The sequence below is a fragment of the Oryzias latipes genome, chromosome 23, assembly GCF_053564925.1.
Source record: "Oryzias latipes strain Hd-rR chromosome 23, Olatipes_Hd-rR_3.1".
Classification (NCBI taxonomy): Eukaryota; Metazoa; Chordata; class Actinopteri; order Beloniformes; family Adrianichthyidae; genus Oryzias; species Oryzias latipes.
The window spans coordinates 16,301,559-16,312,607 of NC_136259.1; the positions used below are offsets into that span (position 1 = coordinate 16,301,559).

General features: G+C 38.2%; 1 long non-coding RNA gene and 1 other non-coding gene across 2 annotated transcripts in view; both read left to right on the forward strand.

Annotated features, from left to right (window-relative positions):
* The window catches only part of LOC144989554 (uncharacterized), a 50,714-nt gene extending 46,472 nt beyond the window's left edge, over window positions 1-4,242 (forward strand). Inside the window, exon 3 of the long non-coding RNA XR_013653803.1 lies at window positions 1,888-4,242. This is a non-coding gene — a long non-coding RNA (uncharacterized LOC144989554). The remainder of the gene's footprint in view (window positions 1-1,887) is intronic.
* A 269-nt stretch (window positions 4,243-4,511) lies between these two features.
* Window positions 4,512-4,601, forward strand: mir135b (microRNA mir-135b). The gene has a single exon (NR_107211.1). It is a non-coding gene; the product is annotated as a microRNA mir-135b (primary transcript).
* The last annotated feature ends 6,448 nt before the right edge of the window (window positions 4,602-11,049 follow it).

Sequence of the window (11,049 nt, forward strand, 5' to 3'; positions counted from 1 at the left end):
CAGATTACAGGGATATATGAGGGCTATTTTGTTCGCTGCAGGGTGGAAACGATCAGAGGCAACCCCATCCCTCTCTGCTGCGCGACTATACATCTGTTCACCCCACGAAAGCCTATCTGGGTATCCATCAGAGCCAAGCCCTTATCTAATCTGAGGCAGCGATATCTGTTGCACATCAATTAAAGATGCTGCGTGTGAGGAAATTGGTCACTCTATCAAGCCTTGCTCTCCATCCTCTTAGAAGCAGTTTAGTTAAGTGATAAGTGGTGTGACTTTAGATACACTTGCTGTAGTTTCTAAGTGTTTAATGGTCCATTTATGATACATGGGTGTCGCAGCACAGGGGTTTCTGGTGATAGTGAAGCATTTGTTACTAATAACAGTTTTCCTGTAACAGTAATGAGGCTCATTTTTTCTTTATGTACAAAGAAAAAGGTAAATTCAGGACGAATGAATCTCAAATTTTCACAGATTCTGGGATCTATTAGGCTTTTAAATGACCTTGTTTATGGCATTTGAGTGATAAAAGAATCTGGATTTTGGTTTTTACAAATTACAGTCTGCATGAAGTCCCACTCTGATCATCTTTTTATCTACCGGTATTTTAAAAGCATTCTCAGTGATCTTTAATTCAGGATTATGCAGTTTTTAGCCAAAATAAGAGTGAGCCTTCTTTCATTTCCCATCTTCCCTATGTTTACACTCTCTCCAACTAGCTTAACGCCCCTCACAACCTCAAAGTAACATAACCAGTACAAGAAAAATGGTGAGCAATATTGGAGCTACATGGATCTATATAAGTGAATGGATTGGAATTGAGCAGACCATGGGGTTTATTGCCTGTGGATTGTAGATTTTACCTAACAAGCTTTTCAAAACTGCATTTTTTCCTCTGCTACTGAAGCAGAAAAATTTGAATAAAGAAATGCTCAGAAATACAATTTAAAGCCTAATTTTCTTTATATATGACTTTCGTTGTGAGAAAAATGCTACAAGAAAATGTTAAAAACACAAACAATCCAATTTTCATTGGAGTGGGTCTTTAAAATAATTTCTTCGACGCACAAACACGAACATTATTGAATTTGTTAGTGTTCTGTTAGTGGGACACGTCTAAAATCTGCACGTTGGTTCTCTTTGGAAGACTCTCCTCATATGTTGAGTAAATAGACCATTCATCATATTACCAGGCTTTTACAGCTTGACTGTTTGAGTGATCTGTCTCTCAAACAGCACCTCTCCCTGGCAGCCCAATCAATCATTTTTCAATGAAGATGTCACAGCTCATTGTGTGGAGTGCTATTCCCAACACCTCCCAGAGCCTTTTCAGTGATACATTAATATTTAAACGCAGATTTTTCTCCTAAGGAGGGTCAGCCTTTGCAAACTGCAAATTATTCTTCGGAGCAACATTTGTAAAGAGTTTTCCCGTTCACTCTCAACACTTTTCACCTCAGTGCAGGTGCTGAATTGTCTGCTGGCTATCAACTTTTCATTAGTCGTAGTAAACTGCACAAGTCATCAACAAGTAGTTGCTGCTCAACATAATTGGTTTGTGGTTACTGTCTGCTCTGAAAGCTGGAAGTGTCAGCGTGCGGGTAAAATCACAGCGTGAGCTCTTTAAGACTTCACACTTTCTCAGGGAGAAGCACTTTCTAAAGACCACCGGCTTTTTCAGACTGGCAGCCGAAACTGCACACTCCAAAAATGTCTTTCAAGGCATGCATTGTTATTCAATCTCCTCCTAATGATCATTAATTCAATAAGGAAGCCTTAATATTGTCTCATTAAATAACTAGCTGTAGCGCAGTAATAAAAATTGCACTCTTCAAGGAGAACTCCTGCACCTCCTCCCTAATTTTTCCCTCTTCTTTTTGTGTGTCACAGGGTTCTTCATTTGCTGACGCCGACATCTGCGACAGCCGGAGCTGCAGCCACCATCCTGACTTCATAAAGTGTTTCAGCAAATAACATTTATATTCACAATGTAAAAAAAAAACTGTTTTCAACCCCCATCCTCCAACACAGAACTGCAATTAATTTAAAACTTAAACTAAATTACCTTCCTTTTATGAGCAGTTTGGTACCAAAGTAACACATTTGAGGTGAACTTCAATATAACGAATGCACCATAAAAAAATACATGGTCTACTATAAAGATTACTTAAAACAAGTGAAATTTTACCGTGAAATCTCCAAATGAACACAAACTAAAAGAAAAAGTGGGGAAAATCAGGTGTTGTTTTTCGAGTAAAAGTGGCGTGACTAATAAAAACATTTGACTTAAAACTAACATTTTTTGATCCACATTTTTGAGGCACAAATCATTTTTACAAATCTGGTAAGCCATGTAATGAAGCAAAATGCTAAAAATTATAAAAGTTGCTGTATAAATATAACTTATATATACTTATATATAATATGTGTGCAAATCTCAGTTTGTTAAAGTGTTGTGAATTAGCAGTCGACCTGGTCATGGTAGGTCTCGTATCTTATCTGCAAAATAAAAATTTAAAAAAGAATTATTCATCTAGAAAAATCAAGAACATGTTTCAAAAAACCTGTTTTGACTTACTTTAGGCCCTTTGCAGAACGATAAAAAAACAGTTTATAAAAATCTAGGAATGTATTTAACTGTCTTTGTTTAATCTGTTTTATCTGCCTCTTCTTACAATCTGAATGGTGGTTTTTAACCTGCTGTTAAACTCCTTTTGACACTCCTATCTGGCTCTCAACATTGCTCTTGTATGACGAGGTTAGCATCAGAATATTTAGTTGACAATTATGTTTTTTCCTTGAATTACCTCTTAAAATTGGAACTCCATGAGGTGTTCTTTGATGAGTTGAAGAAAAAGAAATACACAATAAAAATGCATTATTTTCCAGAAATGATAGAAAAGATTGTAGACTACTCTAGAGCAAAAACATTCATACACATGTTTCTCTATGAGCATGCTGTGGTCATAACAAACACTGAAACAACACACAAAGGTGAGTAAGAGTGAAGTAGGGGAGATGCAGACGTGTTGTACGGACTTTTCTTTTTTTTGACTCCATCCAAAACCAAGGAGCCCATTAGTGCTGCTCAAGTGATGAGTGTGTGCCCTGTACATGCAGCCTGACTGTAAGAAATTAAGAAACCAGACAATCAGATCTCAGAGGGCATGTTACAGGTGTCCTAAGGGGACTTGTGTGTCACCTGCACACTCTGTCCATGCAGCATTTGCGAAAAGTCAAGAGGGAACCAAAATGTGCACCATACAAATGACTGAAGTGCAGCATAAGGACAACACATGATAGCATCCCTCATCCGTTCGTGTAACTTACAAATACTTCACGCACAATAATCGTACATTCCATTTTCATGATGTTTCTTGAGGTGGTCGCACGAGCCTCAAGGGAACGGTAAAGCATACCTCCTGTCTATGACCCTCTAACCCAACAACCCACAGCCCCCGAATGGGTGCACGTGACCATGGCATTCAGTTCAGGATGCATCAAGACAGCCATTGTGAAAGGTTTGGGGTGTTCCTGACATTTATCAATAAGATTTGGTCACCAAACTCTCTAACCAGTAGTGCCTAACCGTCACTTCAGCAGCAGTTCATTTCAAAGTTTTGTGTTTTGATTTAAGCAAATTCATAGCAGCTTATAAGTCATGCACCAGATGAATAGAGCTGCTTTTGCTATATGCATTCATTAGATGTAACAGCAATCACCATACTACATCAAAACTCTAATTTGAACAAGCCTATTAACGGTCATTAATCTGATGTCTAATCAGAGACACTTTGGCCTTTATTGTCAGCTGCAGCCTTTAAGGTCTCCATGGAAAGCCGAGCTCTTCCTGCAGTCTGATTAGTGAGATTAAATCTGTTACCTCATTGCCGATTCTTCATCTCATGAGGTCGTTCATGGCTGCTGGTGCCCTCCTCCACCTCCCCACCCTCGGCGCACCTACGTTGCATTATTAAACTTGAATGAGATCATTAGCATACAAAGCAGGAAACCTACTGCGGTGGAGTCATACATATTTATCTGGACGTGCCTGGCTTGTGCGTGCACACACTTGTACTGTAACCCCCCCACCACCACCACCACACAGCCTCCATATCGGCACGCTGGCTTTCTGGTGCAGTGGAGCATTAAGTACAGACTATTAAATGAATATTAATATCTAGTTTAGAGAAGATATTTATCTTGGAGTCATCAAGAAAACACAAACTTTAAGAGAACTCAAATCGTGACGCTTGGTTTCATGGGAGCGGCATTTTTAAGGAAATTTATCTTCACAAAATTGAAGTCATAAGTGAACTCCCTTTTTCTCTCCTTCCCATTTAACCTTCCCCTTCTAAATTAACTTTCCACTCAGCCATGCACCCTGCGCCATAAAGATCCGTTTCTTCTCTTCTTTCCTTCCAGCTGAGAGAACAACTCTTTCCTTTTATGACCACAAGGAATCTTCTATTAGTATTCTTTCCTCCTTCCCTCTGTTCCCTTCCTCCTGTGAGATTGCTGTTGTGTCTTATGGCTTTTTATTCCTACGTGATGGTAGATGGGTTCATGTAGGAGTAGAAGCCACTAAACACGCGGTGAGTGCTCAACACGCTGGCCAACACATGCAGAGAGCTTCCTGTGGATATGACAGCTGCCATGTTCACATCAGTGTCCTGCCTATTATCCAGAATGTACAGGCGGTACAGAGAGATCACCAAGAAAATAAATGTTCAAACAAGAGTTATGCTCATAGGACATAAGAATTATGAATCTAATTCGATTTTAAATTCGTGGTTTCAACACAACAGAGTGCCACTCACTGTTTGTTTAAACTCAAAAGTCAGCCTGACCAAACCCTCATGTGAGCAGACCTACTTTTCCCACCTGCATGTCAACTGCATGTGTCCTGAATTTCAAATTCATATCTTTTATTCCTCTGCCCCGGGGTCAAACTGGGCAAAAAAATGGAGCTCAAAAAAGGGATGGGAAATAGAGGATACAGCCAGAAGAAATGAAACGTTTGGCACAGTTTGATTTTTTAAAGGTAAAGAGAAGAAAGAAAATCCTGGCACTGATAGAAGACACATAAACATGAAGGTTTTCTTTGATTTATAATATTATTCGGGCTTTAAAGGTAGATTTGTAAACAAGTATGAGTAGGCGGTGATCTTAAGGTGACATCCTGCTGACTGTGTCACAAGGACAAGTTCATCTGGCATGAATTTTGATGTCCTCCAAAAACCTTGGTAGGGTCAGGCAGAGAAGCTTGCTGCATTTACTTGCCCTGTGTTTGGGGTACAAGCAGTCTCCTGCTACAAGTAAATCAGCACATCACTGCTTATATGGTTGTAGTACTAATATTCACACTTATACACTATTGGCAGCTCCAAAAAATAGATTAGATCATAATCATGATAATAGACCCAAAATAAAGCCAGTTTTAGGTGTGTTTCTGTTTAAAAGCAACAATTTCCTGTGGGTTTTTTTTGCATTAATTGCATAAAACATGTCAATAGTGTCAAATATAAATGTTGTTAATGGCTTAAATGCAATTACGGGTCTAACGAGTCATAAAAACTGATTTATTCTTGTGTTAATCTACATTTTCTATGGTTTTAAATACAATTGTAGAGTAAAAAATGACTGTGTGGCCGCGTTTTGGTAAGTATTATCAAATAAACTGAAAAAGAGATCTCCAAAGTCAATCAAGCTCACAACTTTGTTGCACGTTTAAGACGTGAGGAGGTAAAAAGGTGTGTAAATCTAATTTTTTTTTATGGCAGGAAACCTGAATTTAGGCTTAGTAATCCAACTAAATCTCGTTTGTATTTTTGCAACGTTTAAACATAAATCTTTCTGTGATTAATTTCATAAGTGTTTTTGTAAACTTTTTTGATAGTTTCAACCCTTCATTTGCCCCCAAAACCTTTGGAACCCACTTTTAGCTGAATGCAAGCCTTTGTTTTCCTTGTTTTTTTTTTTTTAATTTACATCAACATTCAGACTCACGAAAAGTGGTATTTATATATCATCACTGGCTTTTCAGCTTGAGCTGAACTCCGTGTCAACTAATTAAGCAGGAAAATCAAATCACTCTGCTTGCGAGTCCATTTGGGTGCTGTGGGGGTTTGGGTTTAAATGTCAGCCGAGTCTGTCCATGCTGCGAAAGAAGCTCCTGGCCCTTCTTGTCTGAACAGAATCTATATAAAGCTTAAATGAAATGAAACCCAAAAAAGCTGAATTATTAATCTCCGGATAATACAAAATTCTGACAAATGTTTGCAATTGCGAGACCATACTTAAGCGCCGATATGAGGCGGATGATTATTCAAGGTTCTGAAATTGAAATTAGATGAGGGCTGATGAAGTCTAATGATTTATTTAAGGCGGTAAGTTGTTATGATCTAATATTCAGTGGGAGGGTTTCTTTAGCTTGCATTATCTGTTCAATTTATTTCTCAGGTTCCCACTCCCACACGGGGATTTTTTCTCCCTTCCTTTATTAAGTCACAAAGGAGGTCTGAGAGAATAGTCAAACAGCAAACATACATTGAGGGCTGCTGAAGCAGGTTTTCATTTGAACTCTGTGGGACTCCGAAGGTAAAAATCAATAATGACTGTATCCGTGATAAAGAGGTAGTATTATCTAAAACAGCTCAGGAATGTGTGGGAGGGGAGGTGTGCTTAAAGACATTGTAGCTCTCTTCCATCTCCCCTCAAGGTGCGTTTCATCATTACAATCGGACTGTGCTGCATGTCTCACATTCATGAATTCTTAAAATGATTGGTGAAATAAGAGAGCGTGGCCTCATTTTCATTGTAACAGATGAGCAATTTTTTTTATTATGGTGTCACAGCTTTCTGAGTTATGATCTAACAGTGTCAAACAATCCTTCCCATTTGGGCAGAAAAACTGAAAATCATCAAGTTATGTTCCTCTGACAACTGCAATAATTTAGTGTGTTTGTGTACAGTTGGTTTTATGCATACGTGTTGTTCTATTTTATTCCAGCCCCCCTCAAGCTACACTTTGATTTTCCCAGGAATTAATAATGCTCTTTTGTCTTCTGTGCTGCTAAATAAATTATGAATTACACCAGTTCAACCTGCTGCATTGCTCTTGTTTCATTTCAGTCGAGCAATTTCTATTTCTTTAGTGTTGTTTTCCAAAATGTCGCAGATACAAGCTCCAAAATGCACACCAGACCTCAAATGTCATTATTGTTGCATTTTTTTCTTATAAACAGAGAAATTTTACATTAAAAAAATCAAAATGGTGCTTTAAAGGCAAGAATATGTACGTTTGAAAACTTTATTATGAAGCCTGACAAGTTCTAAATGGATACAAGTGACTGAAACACCTTGAAAACTATTATAAAACACAGTTTAACACACTTGTTGGTGTCATTTTCCCGAAATAACTGCAAGGCGCAACATGCAACAGTATAATTGCATTAATAATTAAACACCTTGTAATTGCTGCGTTGTGTTACTTCATACAAGAGAGCTTTTAAGTGGAGGAAAATATTTTAAGGGCCACGGCTGAAATCAGCGAACAGAGATTAAGGGCTGCAGAGCTCGCCTACACGCATCAGCTGCATGTCGTCTGGGAGAATCACCATCTTTCTTCTGATGAAATCAGAGGAAATCCACAAGCTGCCCACGGCAGACCACACACCTCTGGGTTCCTTTTACTTTTCTCTCGCACCCCCATCTCTGTTCAGTAATTTTAAGTCATAGATTTCTCCTTTGAGAGCTACCCACCTCCCCACCCCCCATGATTCCAATTAGCAAAATGCAAAGAGGTTCCCTTGTTTGAGCGCACACAGGCGGTAATTAGATAATCCCTGGAATTTGGGAAAATGCACAAAAGGGAATATGTAATTAAAGTACAAAACAATCCAAATATTGACACAGATGAGTCCTGCAAAGGATAGATATTAAGAATGAGTCAACATTATATGGCAGATTTTTAGGATGTAAGAAAAAAACTGTTTAGTTTGGTCTTAGCAATAAAAAAGGACGATGAATGAAATGTTTGAGATAAAGGAACCATTTTAATGCCTTTGTTTGTATGTTTTATATTCATACTAAACATCTAGGCATGACAGGTCCTCTCATGGGTTTTTATCAGGACAAACTCAGCAGATTGTTAGTCCTTCAAGAATACAAAAAGAGCTTTATCTCAACACCACTGGGGTTTTTTTAAAGCCAAAATAAAATGCGTACACAGTGGAATGGGATGTTTTCCTTTGGGAAAAAAGAATCCTCACAACGAAAGGGCCGTTGTTGAAGAAAAAGTGCTGATGCACACTGTTCGAAGTTCAGTTTGTTTATCGCTGCAATCTATAATGAATGAAAAAACAAACAAAGTCTGGTCAACATCACGATGAAAATGAAATCACATGGAGTTTGTAGACTATAAGTAAATGCTGTTGCCAATGCCATTACTTTTGAAGGCAGCAGACAGGTAGTTCTTCATTGATTTTATATTGATTTGTCCCTTGTTGTTAATGTCTGTAAGGAAAAAACTAATAAATATGCACAACCTCAATAGGAAAGCAGAACGGAGCCACGAACTGAGCCTGGATGAGACAAACCTGCAGAAAGACCCTCAAGAATGACATTCGGTTTATGTTTTAAATTCGTCCTTTTGAATGTTTTTTAAAATGTTCAACAGAAGTTGTAAAAGCAAAGTTTGCAATAAACTCCTACTTGCTAAGATAATTCACTAAAAAGTAAACTTCCTGTTGACACCAAAAAGAAAGTTTGATGAATCTGTGCAACAAGGGGTCTCTGAAATTTCTGTTAAGTCCAGTTAAAAATGTAATGAGTTTCTTAATTGTCCTCTCTGTAGCTGCCGAGACATGTTACCCGGTGAGTTAGCAGATTATCAGCCCGTAAGATTATTTCATTAGAGATCTTGAAAGCCTATGAAAAAATTATGGAAATGCATCCGACTGTTTTCATCAGAACAGAAACATCCAACGAGCCACAACATGCAGCTTTAAGAAACTACAAAATCAGAAGAAAAGTATGACAGCAAATAAAGATGGTGTTTTTTTTTTTAATTGCCCTCCCACTATTTGACCTGTGCATTTCTTTTTGTGCGCAGATTGTACCTAATGTTACACAGTAATGTACCACAGCAAGACAACTCCCGCTGAAGTCCACTTAATGAGAGTGTAGCGTCAGCATTCTGGCTTTAATTTTACTGTTTAGGGCTCTTTAATGATATGATAATGGCTTGGCTGTATTACCTCTCAGCTGTCCAAACAACATTATATACCCTGCGGCTGATTAATCCAGCGTCCACAAAAACATCCAATTAGGAAGATAATGTTTGTATTGCGATCTGCCAAGAACGTTACAGCAAAACACTTGAGTACCCAAAATACAAAACAGTGTGAGCGGAAATGATGGGCAAATCCTGAAATCTATTTACCTCTGTTCTACACTGAGCCTTTATTATGTTTTAGAGATCTCAGCATGGTGTCCAAACTGGATCACAGAACAGTTTGGTTCGCTCTGGGTTACAATGCCAAAAAGACACAGATGTTCTCGAGCGCCGCAGGTCAAACCTGTGACAATCCCTAGTTGCACAAAGCTCTCGCCAGGTCAGCAAGGGGCTTTGCCTCCTCACTGCAGCTGCTCGCCCTGCATCAATGTCAAGTGAATGCAGATAAAACATCTACAGAGGTTGAACCAAGAATGGTTTATATTCATTATTTTTATCCATTTAAAACAGTAAACTAACATTAACCCTGTGATGCTACGATCACACCGGCTTGGAAACGCACATTTAAGCTGCCACTTCCAATGAAAAGTCTGAATGAGCGCACGTAAATGCACGTTTTGGGCTTCTGCATTAAAACTCTCACGTTCATGCGCACATTTTTATCGTTTTGGGGTTTGTATAAAACTCGCAGCAATTGAACTTAAGCTGAAAGTAAAACTTGTAGAACTTTGACCAATCAGGGACTTGGATTTAGTAGTGACGTAAGGGTAGCATCCTTTTAAAACACGGAAGTGCCGACCAGTTGAAAATTGATCACGAAGGAGAAATTAATAATTGCGGTTTGTGGAACGGAACGATATGACATCAAGTCTTTCATATATCAGAATAGAGCTGTGAAAGAAAAAAACACTGGAGCAAAGATTCAGAAGATTTGCTACGCTTGGACATTTTACAGTAAGACTCTTCTTACTGTGAGTACATGTGCTTGTAGCGGACAGCGACTGACATGTGTAAACGCCATATTCGATGGCCAAATTACAAATCTGCACATTTTTAGATTATAATTTGTTAATGTTAAATGGTGAGAACAAGGATAACTCCACATTTTAAGTGAATCTGCAAGAAAATCTTGTCCTTTTTTATGACATAAAGGTCACAAGACGAAAACCTCCTATCAGCATTGATTGGAATGTTAAAAACACATTTTTCTTGTTTCCTAAAAAGAGGGAATTTTTGAGATGGAATCTTTTGTATTTTGGAAATCAAAAGCGTGATCAAAAACCCACGTTCAGTGTGATCTTTAATGCACCTCACAAGTGTGTATGTAGCTTAACACTAGAGCCAATTCAGCTCCAGTGGTCTTTCGACCACTCTTCAGCCGTTTACGCAATTAATGTAATTCTAGTGGATTCTGAAGCATAGAAAAGCAGCTTAGCACTGAAAAGCAACACTTTACAGCAGTGAAGTGCATACACAATTAACGTAAATTAACGTAAAGAAGCAAATTCTGTCACAAAGAAAAGCAGCTTTGCAACTTTACTAAAGTAAAGTGTTATTTATCAGTGCAAAGCCGATATGAAACGCTGCTTTTCTCAACATCAGAATCAGCTGATTCGTGTTCATCATATTAAAAGTAAAATAATTACGTATGTTATTTGTGTGTTGCTAGCGTCATCTCTGCTTTTAAAAGGCAAGATAATCAAAGCTCAAAAAGGAGTTTTCTTCATAACTTGATTTTTCAGGAAAAGACCATCTTTTGGTCCAGACTAATCCAATGAGATGTGGCTAAACCAGGCATATATTTGAAGGAAACT